Below are 20,189 nucleotides of genomic sequence, written 5' to 3' on the forward strand. Positions count from 1 at the left end.
GGTGACTCAATCTGGGCTGGGTGGAGCATGACCTGATTGACAAGCCTCGTGCTATATCAGAACTGGCCGGAGCCAGTGCTCCCCCTTTCGCTACTGGAATGGATATGTGCAGTCAGGATGGTGAACGTCTCTGGTTTTAAGATCTATCGTGCTCGACAGGTATTTTAAATGAACGGCGGGACTGAGTGAGATTCTGTGTGCGTGTCTGAACCGTGTTGTGGGACTGTGTAAGTTTGTGTATGTCTCTGAACCGTGCTGTGGGACCGTGTGAGTTTGTGTGTGGCTTTGCAGCGTGTTGTGGGACGCTGTGAGTTTAATGTGTCTCTGAACGGTGTTCTAGGACTGTGTGAGTTTGTGTGCGTGTTTCTGAACCGTGTTGTGGCATTGTGTGAGTTTATGTGTACTTTCTGCTTATTTATTGCTCTCTTACTTTGCTTTGACACATAGAAAAATGTATACACAACACAGATACACACAAATACATTGAGAAGTAACACACGCACACACACACACACATTTATTCAGAATGAGCACACTGATACACCCATAATACTCAAGTGCACAATATTTATATATTTAGAACCTGATATATATTATCAAAATAAAAGGAGATTTACAACTGACACACTCACAATGCATCGCCCTCATAACATCAAGACTCACAGTTTCGATAGAACCATCACAGCCACAGCCACAGACACACACACACGCTTTATATTGCCATATGGTCCAGTTTGAAGTTTTAAGAAAAGTCTGTACAACAAAAATTGAAAGAGTTTTCACAAGTTGCCCGTCCTGTTGAGTATTTGCAGCGATTTCCCACTCTCACAGCAGTGATTCTGAGTCACGATGTGTGGAATTGGATTTGAAAACTGAAGAAAATTCAGCGCTTGGTGCTCAGCTGTCACGAGCAATTCCACACCTGCTTTGATCAGCTGTCAGCAGTGGACTGGAACAATGTCAGCCAGGGACTTTTAGTGTACATCAATAAAAGTGAACTTATTTGATGCAGGTAAAATATCATTAAAATGGTCCCCCGCATTCAACTTGTTTTCCCTAATCCCAGCGGTGGAACAGTCCCAGATTGTGCAGCCATTGAATGAATTTGCATTGCTTTTTTCGAAGCCCGACCGACCTTAATATATTTAGCATGGGTTCGACGTCTGTGCATGGTTTTTGCTCATTTCATTGAAAATTGCTTATCATGAATGCATGGAAACAGTCAGGTAATGGATCAGAGCAGCGTTGTTAAATAATCAGGAGAAGAAGACACCAATGCAAACACAGAGAGTGGAACAAGCACGTCCAGGGGCGCTAAGTAAAATGCTCAATTATAGCCGACGTCCCTGGGTGGGCTTGAACTACCAACCTTTCGGTTAACAGCCCAACGCGCTAGCCAATTGCGCCACAGAGACGACCACAGCAAAATCACCCAAGACACTGCAAAGCAGTGTTTCAATGAATTCGAGTCTCAGGTCGTGTGAGCTGGAGAATCCTGCCAGTCATCAGCTTTTCCAGATCGACGCTGCGGGATGGTATCTGTTTATCTCTGCCATCTGGTGGTACAAATCAAAATTTCTCCCCAGCACTTTTTCCGTCAGTCGGAGAACCATTTCACAAGGGGACAATGTCAAAACGGTTGCGGCAATTCAACAATTGTACGAAGCACAAAACAGAGCTCATTTAACAATGTCACACTGTTCTGCTGCGGAAATCTTTCCCCTGACAGACAAACTCTCCAGGCCACAGTTCCACCCTATCCCAGACCTTGCCCCTTCGCCTTTCCCTCTGCCTCTGCACTCGCTTTATACCTGTTCAATCTCTAACCTTTATCCAGTTGTGAAGAAAGGCTACCCACCAGAAAGTCGTACACTGTTTGTCTTTCCAGATGTGCTGCCTGAGTTGCTGCGCATTTCCTGCATTTTCTCTTTTCATTTCAGATTTCCAGCATCCAGCATTCGTTTGCTTTTGCACTCACAATGTTGACGGTTCGTCTCCAGGTAGCTACCGTTAGACCCGGTTTCCCAGGCAAAGAGGCTTTTTTTGAGGATACTGCCACATGGCAAAAGGCCAATCTGCCCCCATGCCCTTTTAACCGACAGACTAAGCTTGGAATCTCCCACACCTGAGGGGCTGGTTCTGACACACAGTAAACTGCGACCTGGTAGGTGACTCAATCTGGGCTGGGTGGAGCATGACTTGATTGACAAGCCTCGTGCTATATCAGAACTGGCCGGAGCCAGTGCTCCCCCTTTCGCTACTGGAATGGATATGTGCAGTCAGGATGGTGAACGTCTCTGGTTTTAAGATCTATCGTGCTCGACAGGTATTTTAAATGAACAGCGGGACTGAGTGAGATTGTGTGTGCGTGTCTGAACCGTGTTGTGGGACTGTGTAAGTTTGTGTATGTCTCTGAACCGTGCTGTGGGACCGTGTGAGTTTGTGTGTGGCTTTGCAGCGTGTTGTGGGACGCTGTGAGTTTAATGTGTCTCTCAACGGTGTTCTAGGACTGTGTGAGTTTGTCTGCGGGTTTCTGAACCGTTTTGTCGGATTGTGTGAGTTTGTGTGCGTGTTTCTGAACCGTGTTGTGGCATTGTGTGAGTTTATGTGTACTTTCTGCTTATTTATTGCTCTCTTACTTTGCTTTGACACATAGAAAAATGTATACACAACACAGATACACACAAATACATTGAGAAGTAACACACGCACACACACACACATTTATTCAGAATGAGCACACTGATAAACCCATAATACTCAAGTGCACAATATTTATATATTTAGAACCTGATATATATTATCAAAATAAAAGGAGATTTACAACTGACACACTCACAATGCATCGCCCTCATCACATCAAGACTCACAGTTTCGATAGAACCATGACAGCCACAGGCACAGACACACACACACGCTTTATATTGCCATATGGTCCAGTTTGAAGTTTTAAGAAAAGTCTGTACAACAAAAATTGAAAGAGTTTTCACAAGTTGCCCGTCCTGTTGAGTATTTGCAGCGATATCCCACCCTCACAGCAGTGATTCTGAGTCACGATGTGTGGAATTGGATTTGAAAACTGAAGAAAATTCAGCGCTTGGTGCTCAGCTGTCACGAGCAATTCCACACCTGCTTTGATCAGCTGTTAGCAGTGGACTGGAACAATGTCAGCCAGGGACGTTTAGTGTACATCAATAAAAGTGAACTTATTTGTTGCAGGTAAAATATCATTAAAATGGTCCACCGCATTCAATTTGTTTTCCCTAATCCCAGCGGTGGAACAGTCCCAGATTGTGCAGCCATTGAATGAATTTGCATTGCTTTTTTCGAAGCCTGACCGACCTCAATATATTTAGCATGGTTCCGACGTCTGTGCATGGTTTTTGCTCATTTCATTGAAAATTGCTTATCATGAATGCATGGAAACAGTCAGGTAATGGATCAGAGCAGCGTTGTTTCATAATCAGGAAAAGAAGACACCAATGCAAACACAGAGAGCAGAACAAGCACGTCCAGGGGCGCTAAGTGAAACGCTCAATAAGGACCGACGTCCCTGGGTTGGTTTGAACCACCAACTTTTCGGTTAACAGCCGAACGCGCTAGCCAATTGCACCACAGAGACGACCACAGAAAAATCACCCAAGACACTGCAAACCAGTGTTTCAATGAATTCGAGTCTCAGGTCGTGTGAGCTGGAGAATCCTGCCAGTCATCAGCTTTTCCAGATCGACGCTGCGGGATGGTATCTGTTTATCTCTGCCATCTGGTGGTACAAATCAAAATTTCTCCCCAGCACATTTTCCGTCAGTCGGAGAACCATTTCACAAGGGGACAATGTCAAAACGGTTGCGGCAATTCAACAATTGTACGAAGCACAAAACAGAGCTCATTTAACAATGTCACACTGTTCTGCTGCGGAAATCTTTCCCCTGACAGACAAACTCTCCAGGCCACAGTTCCACCCTATCCCACACCTTGCCCCTTCGCCTTTCCCTCTGCCTCTGCACTCGCTTTATACCTGTTCAATCTCTTAACTTTATCCAGTTGTGAAGAAAGGCTACCCACCAGAAAGTCTAACACTGTTTGTCTTTCCAGATGTGCTGCCTGAGTTGCTGCGCATTTCCTGCATTTTCTCTTTTCATTTCAGATTTCCAGCATCCACCATTCGTTTGCTTTTGCACTCACAATGTTGACGGTTCGTCTCCAGGTAGCTACCGTTAGACCCGGTTTCCCAGGCAAAGAGGCTTTTATTGAGGATACTGACACATGGCAAAAGGCCAATCTGCCCCCATGCCCTTTTAACCGACAGACTAAGCTTGGAATCTCCCACACCTGAGGGGCAGGTTCTGACACACAGTAAACTGCGACCTGGTAGGTGACTCAATCTTGGCTGGGTGGAGCATGACTTGATTGACAAGCCTCGTGCTATATCAGAACTGGCCGGAAACAGTGCTCCCCCATTCGCTCCTGGAATGGATATGTGCAGTCAGGATGGTGAACGTCTCTGGTTTTAAGATCTATCGATCTCGACAGGTAATTTAAATGAACGGCGGGACTGAGTGAGATTGTGTGTGCGTGTCTGAACCGTTTTGTGGGACTGTGTAAGTTTGTGTATGTCTCTGAACCGTGCTGTGGGACCGTGTGAGTTTGTGTGTGGCTTTGCAGCGTGTTGTGGGACGCTGTGAGTTTAATGTGTCTCTGAACGGTGTTCGAGGACTGTGTGAGTTTGTCTGCGGGTTTCTGAACCGTTTTGTCGGACTGTGTGAGTTTGTGTGCGTGTTTCTGAACCGTGTTGTGGCATTGTGTGAGTTTATGTGTACTTTCTGCTTATTTATTGCTCTCTTACTTTGCTTTGACACATTGAAAAATGTATACACAACACAGATACACACAAATACATTGAGAAGTCACACACGCGCACACACACACACATTTATTCAGAATGAGCACACTGATACACCCATAATACTCAAGTGCACAATATTTATATATTTAGAACCTGATATATATTATCAAAATAAAAGGAGATTTACAACTGACACACTCACAATGCATCGCCCTCATAACATCAAGACTCACAGTTTCGATAGAACCATGACAGCCACAGCCACAGACACACACACACGCTTTATATTGCCATATGGTCCAGTTTGAAGTTTTAAGAAAAGTCGGTACAACAAAAGTGGAAAGAGTTTTCACAAGTTGCCCGTCCTGTTGAGTATTTGCAGCGATTTCCCACTCTCACAGCAGTGATTCTGATTCACGATGTGTGGAATTGGATTTGAAAACTGAAGAAAATTCAGCGCTTGGTGCTCAGCTGTCACGAGCAATTCCACACCTGCTTTGATCAGCTGTTAGCAGTGGACTGGAACAATGTCAGCCAGGGACTTTTAGTGTACATCAATAAAAGTGAACTTATTTGATGCAGGTAAAATATCACTAAAATGGTCCCCCGCATTCAACTTGTTTTCCCTAATCCCAGCGGTGGAACAGTCCCAGATTGTGCAGCCATTGAATGAATTTGCATTGCTTTTTTCGAAGCCCGACCGACCTTAATATATTTCGCATGGGTTCGACGTCTGTGCATGGTTTTTGCTCATTTCATTGAAAATTGCTTATCATGAATGCATGGAAACAGTCAGGTAATGGATCAGAGCAGCGTTGTTAAATAATCAGGAAAAGAAGACACCAATGCAAACACAGAGAGTAGAACAAGCACGTCCAGGGGCGCTAAGTGAAACGCTCAGTAAGGGCCGACGTCCCTGGGTGGGCTTGAACAACCAACCTTTCGGTTAACAGCCGAACACGCTAGCCAATTGCGCCACAGAGATGACCACAGCAAAATCACGCAAGACACTGCAAAGCAGTGTTTCAATGAATTCGAGTCTCAGGTCGTGTGAGCTGGAGAATCCTGCCAGTCATCAGCTTTTCCAGATCGACGCTGCGGGATGGTATCTGTTTATCTCTGCCATCTGGTGGTACAAATCAAAATTTCTCCCCAGCACTTTTTCCGTCAGTCGGAGAACCATTTCACAAGGGGACAATGTCAAAACGGTTGCGGCAATTCAACAATTGTACGAAGCACAAAACAGAGCTCATTTAACAATGTCACACTGTTCTGCTGCGGAAATCTTTCCCCTGACAGACAAAGTCTCCAGGCCGCAGTTCCACCCTCTCCCACACCTTGCCCCTTCTCCTTTCCCTCTGCCTCTGCACTCGCTTTATACCTGTTCAATCTCTAACCTTTATCCAGTTGTGAAGAAAGGCTACCCACCAGAAAGTCTAACACTGTTTGTCTTTCCAGATGTGCTGCCTGAGTTGCTGCGCATTTCCTGCATTTTCTCTTTTCATTTCAGATTTCCAGCATCCACCATTCGTTTGCTTTTGCACTCACAATGTTGACGGTTCGTCTCCAGGTAGCTACCGTTAGACCCGGTTTCCCAGGCAAAGAGGCTTTTATTGAGGATACTGCCACATGGCAAAAGGCCAATCTGCCCCCATGCCCTTTTAACCGACAGACTAAGCTTGGAATCTCCCACACCTGAGGGGCAGGTTCTGACACACAGTAAACTGCGACCTGGTAGGTGACTCACTCTGGGCTGGGTGGAGCATGACTTGATTGACAAGCCTCGTGCTATATCAGAACTGGCCGGAGCCAGTGCTCCCCCTTTCGCTACTGGAATGGATATGTGCAGTCAGGATGGTGAACGTCTCTGGTTTTAAGATCTATCGTGCTCGACAGGAATTTTAAATGAACTGCGGGACTTAGTGAGATTGTGTGTGCGTCTCTGAACCGTGTTGTGGGGCTGTGTAAGTTTGTGTATGTCTCTGAACCGTGCTGTGGGACCGTGTGAGTTTGTGTGTGGCTTTGCAGCGTGTTGTGGGACGCTGTGAGTTTAATGTGTCTCTCAACGGTGTTCTCGGACTGTGTGAGTTTGTCTGCGGGTTTCTGAACCGTTTTGTCGGACTGTGTGAGTTTGTGTGCGTGTTTCTGAACCGTGTTGTGGCATTGTGTGAGTTTATGTGTACTTTCTGCTTTTTTATTGCTCTCTTACTTTGCTTTGACACATAGAAAAATGTATACACAACACAGATACACACAAATACATTGAGAAGTAACACACGCACACACACACACACATTTATTCAGAATGAGCACACTGATACACCCATAATACTCAAGTGCACAATATTTATATATTTAGAACCTGATATATATTATCAAAATAAAAGGAGATTTACAACTGACACACTCACAATGCATCGCCCTCATAACATCAAGACTCTCAGTTTCGATAGAACCATCACAGCCACAGCCACAGACAGACACACACGCTTTATATTGCCATATGGTCCAGTTTGAAGTTTTAAGAAAAGTCTGTACAACAAAAATTGAAAGAGTTTTCACAAGTTGCCCGTCCTGTTGAGTATTTGCAGCGATTTCCCACTCTCACAGCAGTGATTCTGAGTCACGATGTGTGGAATTGGATTTGAAAACTGAAGAAAATTCAGCGCTTGGTGCTCAGCTGTCACGAGCAATTCCACACCTGCTTTGATCAGCTGTTAGCAGTGGACTGGAACAATGTCAGCCAGGGACTTTTAGTGTACATCAATAAAAGTGAACTTATTTGATGCAGGTAAAATATCATTAAAATGGACCACCGCATTCAACTTGTTTTCCCTAATCCCAGCGGTGGAACAGTCCCAGATTGTGCAGCCATTGAATGAATTTGCATTGCTTTTTTCGAAGCCCGACCGACCTTAATATATCTAGCATGGGTTCGACGTCTGTGCATGGTTTTTGCTCATTTCATTGAAAATTGCTTATCATGAATGCATGGAAACAGTCAGGTAATGGATCAGAGCAGCGTTGTTAAATAATCAGGAAAAGAAGACACCAATGCAAACACAGAGAAAAGAACAAGCACGTCCAGGGGCGCTAAGTGAAACGCTCAATCAGGGCCGTCGTCCCTGGGTGGGCTTGAACCACCAACTTTTTGGTTAACAGCCGAACGCGCTAGCGAATTGCGCCACAGAGACGACCGCAGCAAATTCGCGCAAGACACTGCAAACCAGTGTTTCAATGAATTCGAGTCTCAGGTCGTGTGAGCTGGAGAATCCTGCCAGTCATCAGCTTTTCCAGATCGACGCTGCGGGATGGTATCTGTTTATCTCTGCCATCTGGTGGTACAAATCAAAATTTCTCCCCAGCACTTTTTCCGTCAGTCGGAGAACCATTTCACAAGGGGACAATGTCAAAACGGTTGCGGCAATTCAACAATTGTACGAAGCACAAAACAGAGCTCATTTAACAATGTCACACTGTTCTGCTGCGGAAATCTTTCCCCTGACAGACAAACTCTCCAGGCCACAGTTCCACCCTATCCCAGACCCTGCCCCTTCGCCTTGCCCTCTGCCTCTGCACTCGCTTTATGCCTGTTCAATCTCTAACATTTATCCAGTTGTGAAGAAAGGCTACCCACCAGAAAGTCTAACACTGTTTGTCTTTCCAGATGTGCTGCCTGAGTTGCTGCGCATTTCCTGCATTTTCTCTTTTCATTTCAGATTTCCAGCATCCACCATTCGTTTGCTTTTGCACTCACAATGTTGACGGTTCGTCTCCAGGTAGCTACCGTTAGACCCGGTTTCCCAGGCAAAGAGGCTTTTATTGAGGATACTGCCACATGGCAAAAGGCCAATCTGCCCCCATGCCCTTTTAACCGACAGACTAAGCTTGGAATCTCCCACACCTGAGGGGCAGGTTCTGACACACAGTAAACTGCGACCTGGTAGATGACTCAATCTGGGCTGGTTGGAGCATGACTTGATTGACAAGCCTCGTGCTATATCAGAACTGGCCGGAGCCAGTGCTCCCCCTTTCGCTACTGGAATGGATATGTGCAGTCAGGATGGTGAACGTCTCTGGTTTTAAGATCTATCGTGCTCGACAGGTATTTTAAATGAACGGCGGGACTGAGTGAGATTGTGTGTGCGTGTCTGAACCGTGTTGTGGGACTGTGTAAGTTTGTGTATGTCTCTGAACCGTGCTGTGGGACCGTGTGAGTTTGTGTGTGGCTTTGCAGCGTGTTGTGGGACGCTGTGAGTTTAATGTGTCTCTGAACGGTGTTCTCGGACTGTGTGAGTTTGTCTGCGGGTTTCTCAACCGTTTTGTCGGACTGTGTGAGTTTGTGTGCATGTTTCTGAACCGTGTTGTGGCATTGTGTGAGTTTATGTGTACTTTCTGCTTATTTATTGCTCTCTTACTTTGCTTTGACACATAGAAAAATGTATACACAACACAGATACACACAAATACATTGAGAAGTAACACACGCACACACACACACATTTATTCAGAATGAGCACACTGATACACCCATAATACTCAAGTGCACAATATTTATATATTTAGAACCTGATATATATTATCAAAATAAAAGGAGATTTACAACTGACACACTCACAATGCATCGCCCTCATAACATCAAGACTCTCAGTTTCGATAGAACCATCACAGCCACAGCCACAGACAGACACACACGCTTTATATTGCCATATGGTCCAGTTTGAAGTTTTAAGAAAAGTCTGTACAACAAAAATTGAAAGAGTTTTCACAAGTTGCCCATCCTGTTGAGTATTTGCAGCGATTTCCCACTCTCACAGCAGTGATTCTGAGTCACGATGTGTGGAATTGGATTTGACAACTGAAGAAAATTCAGCGCTTGGTGCTCAGCTGTCACGAGCAATTCCACACCTGCTTTGATCAGCTGTTAGCAGTGGACTGGAACAATGTCAGCCAGGGACTTTTAGTGCACATCAATAAAAGTGAACTTATTTGATGCAGGTAAAATATCATTAAAATGGTCCACCGCATTCAACTTGTTTTCCCTAATCCCAGCGGTGGAACAGTCCCAGATTGTGCAGCCATTGAATGAATTTGCATTGCTTTTTTCGAATCCCGACCGACCTTAATATATGGGTTCGACGTCTGTGCATGGTTTTTGCTCATTTCATTGAAAATTGCTTATCATGAATGCATGGAAACAGTCAGGTGATGGATCAGAGCAGCGTTGTTAAATAATCAGGAAAAGAAGACACCAATGCAAACACAGAGAGTCGAACAAGCACGTCCAGGGGCGCTAAGTGAAACGCTCAATCAGGTCCGACGTCCCTGGGTGAGCTTGAACCACCAACCTTTCAATTAACAGCCGAACGCGTTAGCCAATTGCGCCACAGAGACGCCCACAGCAAAATCACGCAAGACACTGCAAACCAGTGTTTCAATGAATTCGAGTCTCAGGTCGTGTGAGCTGGAGAATCCTGCCAGTCATCAGCTTTTCCAGATCGACGCTGCGGGATGGTATCTGTTTATCTCTGCCATCTGGTGGTACAAATCAAAATTTCTCCCCAGCACTTTTTCCGTCAGTCGGAGAACCATTTCACAAGGGGACAATGTCAAAACGGTTGCGGCAATTCAACAATTGTACGAAGCACAAAACAGAGCTCATTTAACAATGTCACACTGTTCTGCTGCGGAAATCTTTCCCCTGACAGACAAACTCTCCAGGCCACAGTTCCACCCTATCCCACACCTTGCCCCTTCGCCTTTCCCTCTGCCTCTGCACTCGCTTTATACCTGTTCAATCTCTAACCTTTATCCAGTTGTGAAGAAAGGCTACCCACCAGAAAGTCTCACACTGTTTGTCTTTCCAGATGTGCTGCCTGAGTTGCTGCGCATTTCCTGCATTTTCTCTTTTCATTTCAGATTTCCAGCATCCACCATTCGTTTGCTTTTGCACTCACAATGTTGACGGTTCGTCTCCAGGTAGCTACCGTTAGACCCGGTTTCCCAGGCAAAGAGGCTTTTTTTGAGGATACTGCCACATGGCAAAAGGCCTATCTGCCCCCATGCCCTTTTCACCGGCAGACTAAGCTTGGAATCTCCCACACCTGAGGGGCAGGTTCTGACACACAGTAAACTGCGACCTGGTCGGTGACTCAATCTGGGCTGGGTGGAGCATGACTTGATTGACAAGCCTCGTGCTTTATCAGAACTGGCCGGAGCCAGTGCTCCCCCTTTCGCTACTGGAATGGATATGTGCAGTCAGGATGGCGAACGTCTCTGGTTTTAAGATCTATCGTGCTCGACAGGTATTTTAAATGAACGGCGGGACTGAGTGAGATTGTGTGTGCGTGTCTGAACCGTGTTGTGGGACTGTGTAAGTTTGTGTATGACTCTGAACCGTGCTGTGGGACCGTGTGAGTTTGTGTGTGGCTTTGCAGCGTGTTGTGGGACGGTGTGAGTTTAATGTGTCTGTGAACGGTGTTCTAGGACTGTGTGAGTTTGTCTGCGGGTTTCTGAACCGTTTTGTCGGACTGTGTGAGTTTGTGTGCATGTTTCTGAACCGTGTTGTGGCATTGTGTGAGTTTATGTGTACTTTCTGCTTATTTATTGCTCTCTTACTTTGCTTTGACACATAGAAAAATGTATACACAACACAGATACACACAAATACATTGTGAAGTAAGACACGCACACACACACACACATTTATTCAGAATGAGCACACTGATACACCCATAATACTCAAGTGCACAATATTTATATATTTAGAACCTGATATATATTATCAAAATAAAAGGAGATTTACAACTGACACACTCACAATGCATCGCCCTCATAACATCAAGACTCTCAGTTTCGATAGAACCATCACAGCCACAGCCACAGACACACACACACGCTTTATATTGCCATATGGTCCAGTTTGAAGTTTTAAGAAAAGTCTGGACAACAAAAATTGAAAGAGTTTTCACAAGTTGCCCGTCCTGTTGAGTATTTGCAGCGATTTCCCACTCTCACAGCAGTGATTCTGAGTCACGATGTGTGGAATTGGATTTGAAAACTGAAGAAAATTCAGCGCTTGGTGCTCAGCTGTCACGAGCAATTCCACACCTGCTTTGATCAGCTGTTAGCAGTGGACTGGAACAATGTCAGCCAGGGACTTTTAGTGTACATCAATAAAAGTGAACTTATTTGATGCAGGTAAAATATCATTAAAATGGTCCACCGCATTCAACTTGTTTTCCCTAATCCCAGCGGTGGAACAGTCCCAGATTGTGCAGCCATTGAATGAATTTGCATTGCTTTTTTCGAAGCCCGACCGACCTTAATATATGGGTTCGACGTCTGTGCATAGTTTTTGCTCATTTCATTGAAAATTGCGAATCATGAATGCATGGAAACAGTCAGGAAATGGATCAGAGCAGCGTTGTTAAATAATCAGGAAAAGCAGACACCAATGCAAACACAGAAAGTAGAACAAGCACGTCCAGGGGCGCTAAGTGAAACGCTCAATAAGGGCCGACGTTCCTGGGTGGGTTTGAACCACCAACCTTTCGGTTAACAGCCGAACGCGCTAGCCAATTGCGCCACAGAGACTACCACAGCAGAATCATGCAAGACACTGCAAACCAGTGTTTCAATGATTTCGAGTCTCAGGTCGTGTGAGCTGGAGAATCCTCCAGTCATCAGCTTTTCCAGATCGACGCTGCGGGATGGTATCTGTTTATCTCTGCCATCTGGTGGTACAAATCAAAATTTCTCCCCAGCACTTTTTCCGTCAGTCGGAGAACCATTTCACAAGGGGACAATGTCAAAACGGTTGCGGCAATTCAACAATTGTACGAAGCACAAAACAGAGCTCATTTAACAATGTCACACTGTTCTGCTGCGGAAATCTTTCCCCTGACAGACAAACTCTCCAGGCCACAGTTCCACCCTGTCCCAGACCTTGCCCCTTCGCCTTTCCCTCTGCCTCTGCACTCGCTTTATACCTGTTCAATCTCTAACCTTTATCCAGTTGTGAAGAAAGGCTACCCACCAGAAAGTCTAACACTGTTTGTCTTTCCAGATGTGCTGCCTGAGTTGCTGCGCATTTCCTGCATTTTCTCTTTTCATTTCAGATTTCCAGCATCCACCATTCGTTTGCTTTTGCACTCACAATTTTGACGGTTCGTCTCCAGGTAGCTGCCGTTAGACCCGGTTTCCCAGGCAAAGAGGCTTTTATTGAGGATACTGCCACATGGCAAAAGGCCAATCTGCCCCCATGCCCTTTTAACCGACAGACTAAGCTTGGAATCTCCCACACCTGAGGGGCAGGTTCTGACACACAGTAAACTGCGACCTGGTAGGTGACTCAATCTGGGCTGGGTGGAGCATGACTTGATTGACAAGCCTCGTGCTATATCAGAACTGGCCGGAGCCAGTGCTCCCCCTTTCGCTACTGGAATGGATATGTGCAGTCAGGATGGTGAACGTCTCTGGTTTTAAGATCTATCGTGCTCGATAGGTATTTTAAATGAACGGCGGGACTGAGTGAGATTGTGTGTGCGTGTCTGAACCGTGTTGTGGGACTGTGTAAGTTTGTGTATGTCTCTGAACCGTGCTGTGGGACCGTGTGAGTTTGTGTGTGGCTTTGCAGCGTGTTGTGGGACGTTGTCAGTTTAATGTGTCTCTGAACGGTGTTCTAGGACTGTGTGAGTTTGTCTGCGGGTTTCTGAACCGTTTTGTCGGACTGTGTGAGTTTGTGTGCATGTTTCTGAACCGTGTTGTGGCATTGTGTGAGTTTATGTGTACTTTCTGCTTATTTATTGCTCTCTTACTTTGCTTTGACACATAGAAAAATGTATACACAACACAGATACACACAAATACATTGAGAAGTAACACACGCACACACACACACACATTTATTCAGAATGAGCACACTGATACACCCATAATACTCAAGTGCACAATATTTATATATTTAGAACCTGATATATATTATCAAAATAAAAGGAGATTTACAACTGACACACTCACAATGCATCGCCCTCATAACATCAAGACTCTCAGTTTCGATAGAACCATGACAGCCACAGCCACAGACACACACACACGCTTTATATTGCCATATGGTCCAGTTTGAAGTTTTAAGAAAAGTCTTTACAGCAAAAATTGGAAGGGTTTTCACAGGTTGCCCGTCCTGTTGAGTATTTGCAGCGATTTCCCACTCTCACAGCAGTGATTCTGAGTCACGATGTGTGGAATTGGATTTGAAAACTGAAGAAAATTCAGCGCTTGGTGCTCAGCTGTCACGAGTAATTCCACACCTGCTTTGATCAGCTGTTAGCAGTGGACTGCAACAATGTCAGCCAGGGACTTTTAGTGTACATCAATAAAAGTGAACTTATTTGATGCAGGTAAAATATCATTAAAATGGTCCACCGCATTCAACTTGTTTTCCCTAATCCCAGCGGTGGAACAGTCCCAGATTGTGCAGCCATTGAATGAATTTGCATTGCTTTTTTCGAAGCCCGACCGTCCTTAATATATGGGTTCGACGTCTGTGCATGGTTTTTGCTCATTTCATTGAAAATTGCTTATCATGAATGCATGGAAACAGTCAGGTAATGGATCAGAGCAGCGTTGTTAAATAATCAGGAAAAGAAGACACCAATGCAAACACAGAGAGTAGAACAAGCACGTCCAGGGGCGCGAAGTGAAACGCTCAATAAGGGCCGACGTCCCTGGGTGGGCTTGCACCACCAACTTTTCGGTTAACAGCCGAACGCGCGAGCCAATTGCGCCACAGAGACGACCACCGCAAAATTGTGCAAGACACTGCAAACCAGTGTTTCAATGAAATCGAGTCTCAGGTCGTGTGAGCTGGAGAATCCTGCCAGTCATCAGCTTTTCCAGATCGACGCTGCGGGATGGTATCTGTTTATCTCTGCCATCTGGTGGTACAAATCAAAATTTCTCCCCAGCACTTTTTCCGTCAGTCGGAGAACCATTTCACAAGGGGACAATGTCAAAACGGTTGCGGCAATTCAACAATTGTACGAAGCACAAAACAGAGCTCATTTAACAATGTCACACTGTTCTGCTGCGGAAATCTTTCCCCTGACAGACAAACTCTCCAGGCCACAGTTCCACCCTATCCCACACCTTGCCCCTTCGCCTTTCCCTCTGCCTCTGCACTCGCTTTATATCTGTTCAATCTCTTAACTTTATCCAGTTGTGAAGAAAGGCTACCCACCAGAAAGTCTAACACTGTTTGTCTTTCCAGATGTGCTGCCTGAGTTGCTGCGCATTTCCTGCATTTTCTCTTTTCATTTCAGATTTCCAGCATCCACCATTCGTTTGCTTTTGCACTCACAATGTTGACAGTTCGTCTCCAGGTAGCTACCGTTAGACCCGGTTTCCCAGGCAAAGAGGCTTTTATTGAGGATACTGGCACATGGCAAAAGGCCAATCTGCCCCCATGCCCTTTTAACCGACAGACTAAGCTTGGAATCTCCCACACCTGAGGGGCAGGTTCTGACACACAGTAAACTGCGACCTGGTAGGTGACTCAATCTTGGCTGGGTGGAGCATGACTTGATTGACAAGCCTCGTGCTATATCAGAACTGGCCGGAAACAGTGCTCCCCCTTTCGCTCCTGGAATGGATATGTGCAGTCAGGATGGTGAACGTCTCTGGTTTTAAGATCTATCGTGCTCGACAGGTAATTTAAATGAACGGCGGGACTGAGTGAGATTGTGTGTGCGTGTCTGAACCGTTTTGTGGGACTGTGTAAGTTTGTGTATGTCTCTGAACCGTGCTGTGGGACCGTGTGAGTTTGTGTGTGGCTTTGCAGCGTGTTGTGGGACGCTGTGAGTTTAATGTGTCTCTGAACGGTGTTCGAGGACTGTGTGAGTTTGCCTGCGGGTTTCTGAACCGTTTTGTCGGACTGTGTGAGTTTGTGTGCGTGTTTCTGAACCGTGTTGTGGCATTGTGTGAGTTTATGTGTACTTTCTGCTTATTTATTGCTCTCTTACTTTGCTTTGACACATTGAAAAATGTATACACAACACAGATACACACAAATACATTGAGAAGTCACACACGCGCACACACACACACATTTATTCAGAATGAGCACACTGATACACCCATAATACTCAAGTGCACAATATTTATATATTTAGAACCTGATATATATTATCAAAATAAAAGGAGATTTACAACTGACACACTCACAATGCATCGCCCTCATAACATCAAGACTCACAGTTTCGATAGAACCATGACAGCCACAGACACAGACACACACACACGCTTTATATTGCCATATGGTCCAGTTTGAAGTTTTAAGAAAAGTCTGTACAACAAAAATGGAAAGAGTTTTCACAAGTTGCCCGTCCTGTTGAGTATTTGCAGCGATTTCCCACTCTCACAGCAGTGATTCTGAGTCACGATGTGTGGAATTGGATTTGAACACTGAAGAAAATTCAGCGCTTGGTCCTCAGCTGTCACGAGCAATTCCACACCTGCTTTGATCAGCTGTTAGCAGTGGACTACAACAATGTCAGCCAGGGACTTTTAGTGTACATCAATAAAAGTGAACTTATTTGATTCAGGTAAAATATCATTAAAATGGTCCACCGCATTCAACTAGTTTTCCCTAATCCCAGCGGTGGAACAGTCCCAGATTGTGCAGCCATTGAATGAATTTGCATTGCTTTTTTCGAAGCCCGACCGACCTTAATATATTTCGCATGGGTTCGACGTCTGTGCATGGTTTTTGCTCATTTCATTGAAAATTGCTTATCATGAATGCATGGAAACAGTCAGTTAATGGATCAGAGCAGCGTTGTTAAATAATCAGGAAAAGAAGACACCAATGCAAACACAGAGAGTAGAACAAGCACGTCCAGGGGCGCTAAGTGAAACGCTCAATAAGGGCCGACGTCCCTGGGTGGGCTTGCACCACCAACTTTTCGGTTAACAGCCGAACGCGCGAGCCAATTGCGCCACAGAGACGACCACCGCAAAATTGTGCAAGACACTGCAAACCAGTGTTTCAATGAAATCGAGTCTCAGGTCGTGTGAGCTGGAGAATCCTGCCAGTCATCAGCTTTTCCAGATCGACGCTGCGGGATGGTATCTGTTTATCTCTGCCATCTGGTGGTACAAATCAAAATTTCTCCCCAGCACTTTTTCCGTCAGTCGGAGAACCATTTCACAAGGGGACAATGTCAAAACGGTTGCGGCAATTCAACAATTGTACGACGCACAAAACAGAGCTCATTTAACAATGTCACACTGTTCTGCTGCGGAAATCTTTCCCCTGACAGACAAACTCTCCAGGCCACAGTTCCACCCTATCCCACACCTTGCCCCTTCGCCTTTCCCTCTGCCTCTGCACTCGCTTTATACCTGTTCAATATCTTAACTTTATCCAGTTGTGAAGAAAGGCTACCCACCAGAAAGTCTAACACTGTTTGTCTTTCCAGATGTGCTGCCTGAGTTGCTGCGCATTTCCTGCATTTTCTCTTTTCATTTCAGATTTCCAGCATCCACCATTCGTTTGCTTTTGCACTCACAATGTTGACGGTTCGTCTCCAGGTAGCTACCGTTAGACCCGGTTTCCCAGGCAAAGAGGCTTTTATTGAGGATACTGACACATGGCAAAAGGCCAATCTGCCCCCATGCCCTTTTAACCGACAGACTAAGCTTGGAATCTCCCACACCTGAGGGGCAGGTTCTGACACACAGTAAACTGCGACCTGGTAGGTGACTCAATCTTGGCTGGGTGGAGCATGACTTGATTGACAAGCCTCGTGCTATATCAGAACTGGCCGGAAACAGTGCTCCCCCTTTCGCTCCTGGAATGGATATGTGCAGTCAGGATGGTGAACGTCTCTGGTTTTAAGATCTATCGTGCTCGACAGGTAATTTAAATGAACGGCGGGACTGAGTGAGATTGTGTGTGCGTGTCTGAACCGTTTTGTGGGACTGTGTAAGTTTGTGTATGTCTCTGAACCGTGCTGTGGGACCGTGTGAGTTTGTGTGTGGCTTTGCAGCGTGTTGTGGGACGCTGTGTGTTTAATGTGTCTCTGAACGGTGTTCGAGGACTGTGTGAGTTTGTCTGCGGGTTTCTGAACCGTTTTGTCGGACTGTGTGAGTTTGTGTGCGTGTTTCTGAACCGTGTTGTGGCATTGTGTGAGTTTATGTGTACTTTCTGCTTATTTATTGCTCTCTTACTTTGCTTTGACACATTGAAAAATGTATACACAACACAGATACACACAAATACATTGAGAAGTCACACACGCGCACACACACACACATTTATTCAGAATGAGCACACTGATACACCCATAATACTCAAGTGCACAATATTTATATATTTAGAACCTGATATATATTATCAAAATAAAAGGAGATTTACAACTGACACACTCACAATGCATCGCCCTCATAACATCAAGACTCACAGTTTCGATAGAACCATGACAGCCACTGACACAGACACACACACACGCTTTATATTGCCAATTGGTCCAGTTTGAAGTTTTAAGAAAAGTCTGTACAACAAAAATGGAAAGAGTTTTCACAAGTTGCCCGTCCTGTTGAGTATTTGCAGCGATTTCCCACTCTCACAGCAGTGATTCCGATTCACGATGTGTGGAATTGGATTTGAAAACTGAAGAAAATTCAGCGCTTGGTGCTCAGCTGTCACGAGCAATTCCACACCTGCTTTGATCAGCTGTTAGCAGTGGACTGGAACAATGTCAGCCAGGGACTTTTAGTGTACATCAATAAAAGTGAACTTATTTGATGCAGGTAAAATATCATTAAAATGGTCCACTGCATTCAACTTGTTTTCCCTAATCCCAGCGGTGGAACAGTCCCAGATTGTGCAGCCATTGAATGAATTTGCATTGCTTTTTTCGAAGCCCGACCGACCTTAATATATTTAGCATGGGTTCGACGTCTGTGCATGGTTTTTGCTCATTTCATTGAAAATTGCTTATCATGAATGCATGGAAACAGTCAGGTCATGGATAAGAGCAGCGTTGTAAAATAATCAGGAAAAGAAGACACCAATGCAAACACAGAGAGTAGAACAAGCACGTCCAGAGGCGCTAAGTGAAACGCTCCACAAGGGCCGACGTTCCTGGGTGGGCTCAAACCACCAACCTTTCAATTAACAGCCGAACGCGCTAGCCAATTGCGCCACAGAGACAACCACAGCAAAATCACGCAAGACACTGCAAACCAGTGTTTCAATGAATTCGAGTCTCAGGTCGTGTGAGCTGGAGAATCCTGCCAGTCATCAGCTTTTCCAGATCGACGCTGCGGGATGGTATCTGTTTATCTCTGCCATCTGGTGGTACAAATCAAAATTTCTCCCCAGCACTTTTTCCGTCAGTCGGAGAACCATTTCACTTGGGGAGAATGTCAAAACGGTTGCGGCGATTCAACAATTGTACGAAGCACAAAACAGAGCTCATTTAACAATGTCACACTGTTCTGCTGCGGAAATCTTTCCCCTGACAGACAAACTCTCCAGGCCACAGTTCCACCCTATCCCAGACCTTGCCCCTTCGCCTTTCCCTCTGCCTCTGCACTCGCTTTATACCTGTTCAATCTCTAACCTTTATCCAGTTGTGAAGAAAGGCTACCCACCAGAAAGTCTAACACTGTTTGTCTTTCCAGATGTGCTGCCTGAGTTGCTGCGCATTTCCTGCATTTTCTCTTTTCATTTCAGATTTCCAGCATCCGCCATTCGTTTGCTTTTGCACTCACAATGTTGACTGTTCGTCTCCAGGTAGCTACCGTTAGACCCGGTTTCCCAGGCAAAGAGGCTTTTATTGAGGATACTGCCACATGGCAAAAGGCCAATCTGCCCCCATGCCCTTTTAACCGACAGACGAGGCTTGGAATCTTCCACACCTGAGGGGCAGGTTCTGACACACAGTAAACTGCGACCTGGTCGGTGACTCAATCTGGGCTGGGTGGAGCATGACTTGATTGACAAGCCTCGTGCTATATTAGAACTGGCCGGAGCCAGTGCTCCCCCTTTCGCTACTGGAATGGATATGTGCACTCAGGATGGTGAACGTCTCTGGTTTTAAGATCTATCGTGCTCGACAGGTATTTTAAATGAACGGCGGGACTGAGTGAGATTGTGTGTGCGTGTCTGAACCGTGTTGTGGGACTGAGTAAGTTTGTTTATGTCTCTGAACCGTGCTGTGGGACCGTGTGAGTTTGTGTGTGGCTTTGCAGCGTGTTGTGGGACGCTGTGAGTTTAATGTGTCTCTGAACGGTGTTCTCGGACTGTGTGAGTTTGTCTGCGGGTTTCTGAACCGTT

At 45.5% G+C, this 20,189-nt stretch overlaps 7 non-coding genes across 7 annotated transcripts; all 7 read right to left on the bottom strand.

Annotated features, from left to right (window-relative positions):
• Nucleotides 1-1,341: 1,341 nt before the first annotated feature.
• On the bottom strand, nt 1,342-1,415 carry trnan-guu (transfer RNA asparagine (anticodon GUU)). The gene has a single exon. It is a non-coding gene; the product is annotated as a tRNA-Asn (tRNA).
• A 2,133-nt stretch (nt 1,416-3,548) lies between these two features.
• Nucleotides 3,549-3,622, bottom strand: trnan-guu (transfer RNA asparagine (anticodon GUU)). The gene has a single exon. It is a non-coding gene; the product is annotated as a tRNA-Asn (tRNA).
• Nucleotides 3,623-5,757: 2,135 nt separating this feature from the next.
• trnan-guu (transfer RNA asparagine (anticodon GUU)) lies at nt 5,758-5,831 on the bottom strand. Its single transcript has one exon. It is a non-coding gene; the product is annotated as a tRNA-Asn (tRNA).
• A 2,135-nt stretch (nt 5,832-7,966) lies between these two features.
• On the bottom strand, nt 7,967-8,040 carry trnan-guu (transfer RNA asparagine (anticodon GUU)). Its single transcript has one exon. It is a non-coding gene; the product is annotated as a tRNA-Asn (tRNA).
• Nucleotides 8,041-10,166: 2,126 nt separating this feature from the next.
• On the bottom strand, nt 10,167-10,240 carry trnan-guu (transfer RNA asparagine (anticodon GUU)). Its single transcript has one exon. It is a non-coding gene; the product is annotated as a tRNA-Asn (tRNA).
• Nucleotides 10,241-12,368: 2,128 nt separating this feature from the next.
• On the bottom strand, nt 12,369-12,442 carry trnan-guu (transfer RNA asparagine (anticodon GUU)). The gene has a single exon. It is a non-coding gene; the product is annotated as a tRNA-Asn (tRNA).
• Nucleotides 12,443-18,987: 6,545 nt separating this feature from the next.
• On the bottom strand, nt 18,988-19,061 carry trnan-guu (transfer RNA asparagine (anticodon GUU)). The gene has a single exon. It is a non-coding gene; the product is annotated as a tRNA-Asn (tRNA).
• Between the last annotated feature and the right edge of the window lie 1,128 nt (nt 19,062-20,189).

The sequence above is a fragment of the Heterodontus francisci genome, chromosome 22, assembly GCF_036365525.1.
Source record: "Heterodontus francisci isolate sHetFra1 chromosome 22, sHetFra1.hap1, whole genome shotgun sequence".
NCBI classification, from domain to species: Eukaryota; Metazoa; Chordata; class Chondrichthyes; order Heterodontiformes; family Heterodontidae; genus Heterodontus; species Heterodontus francisci.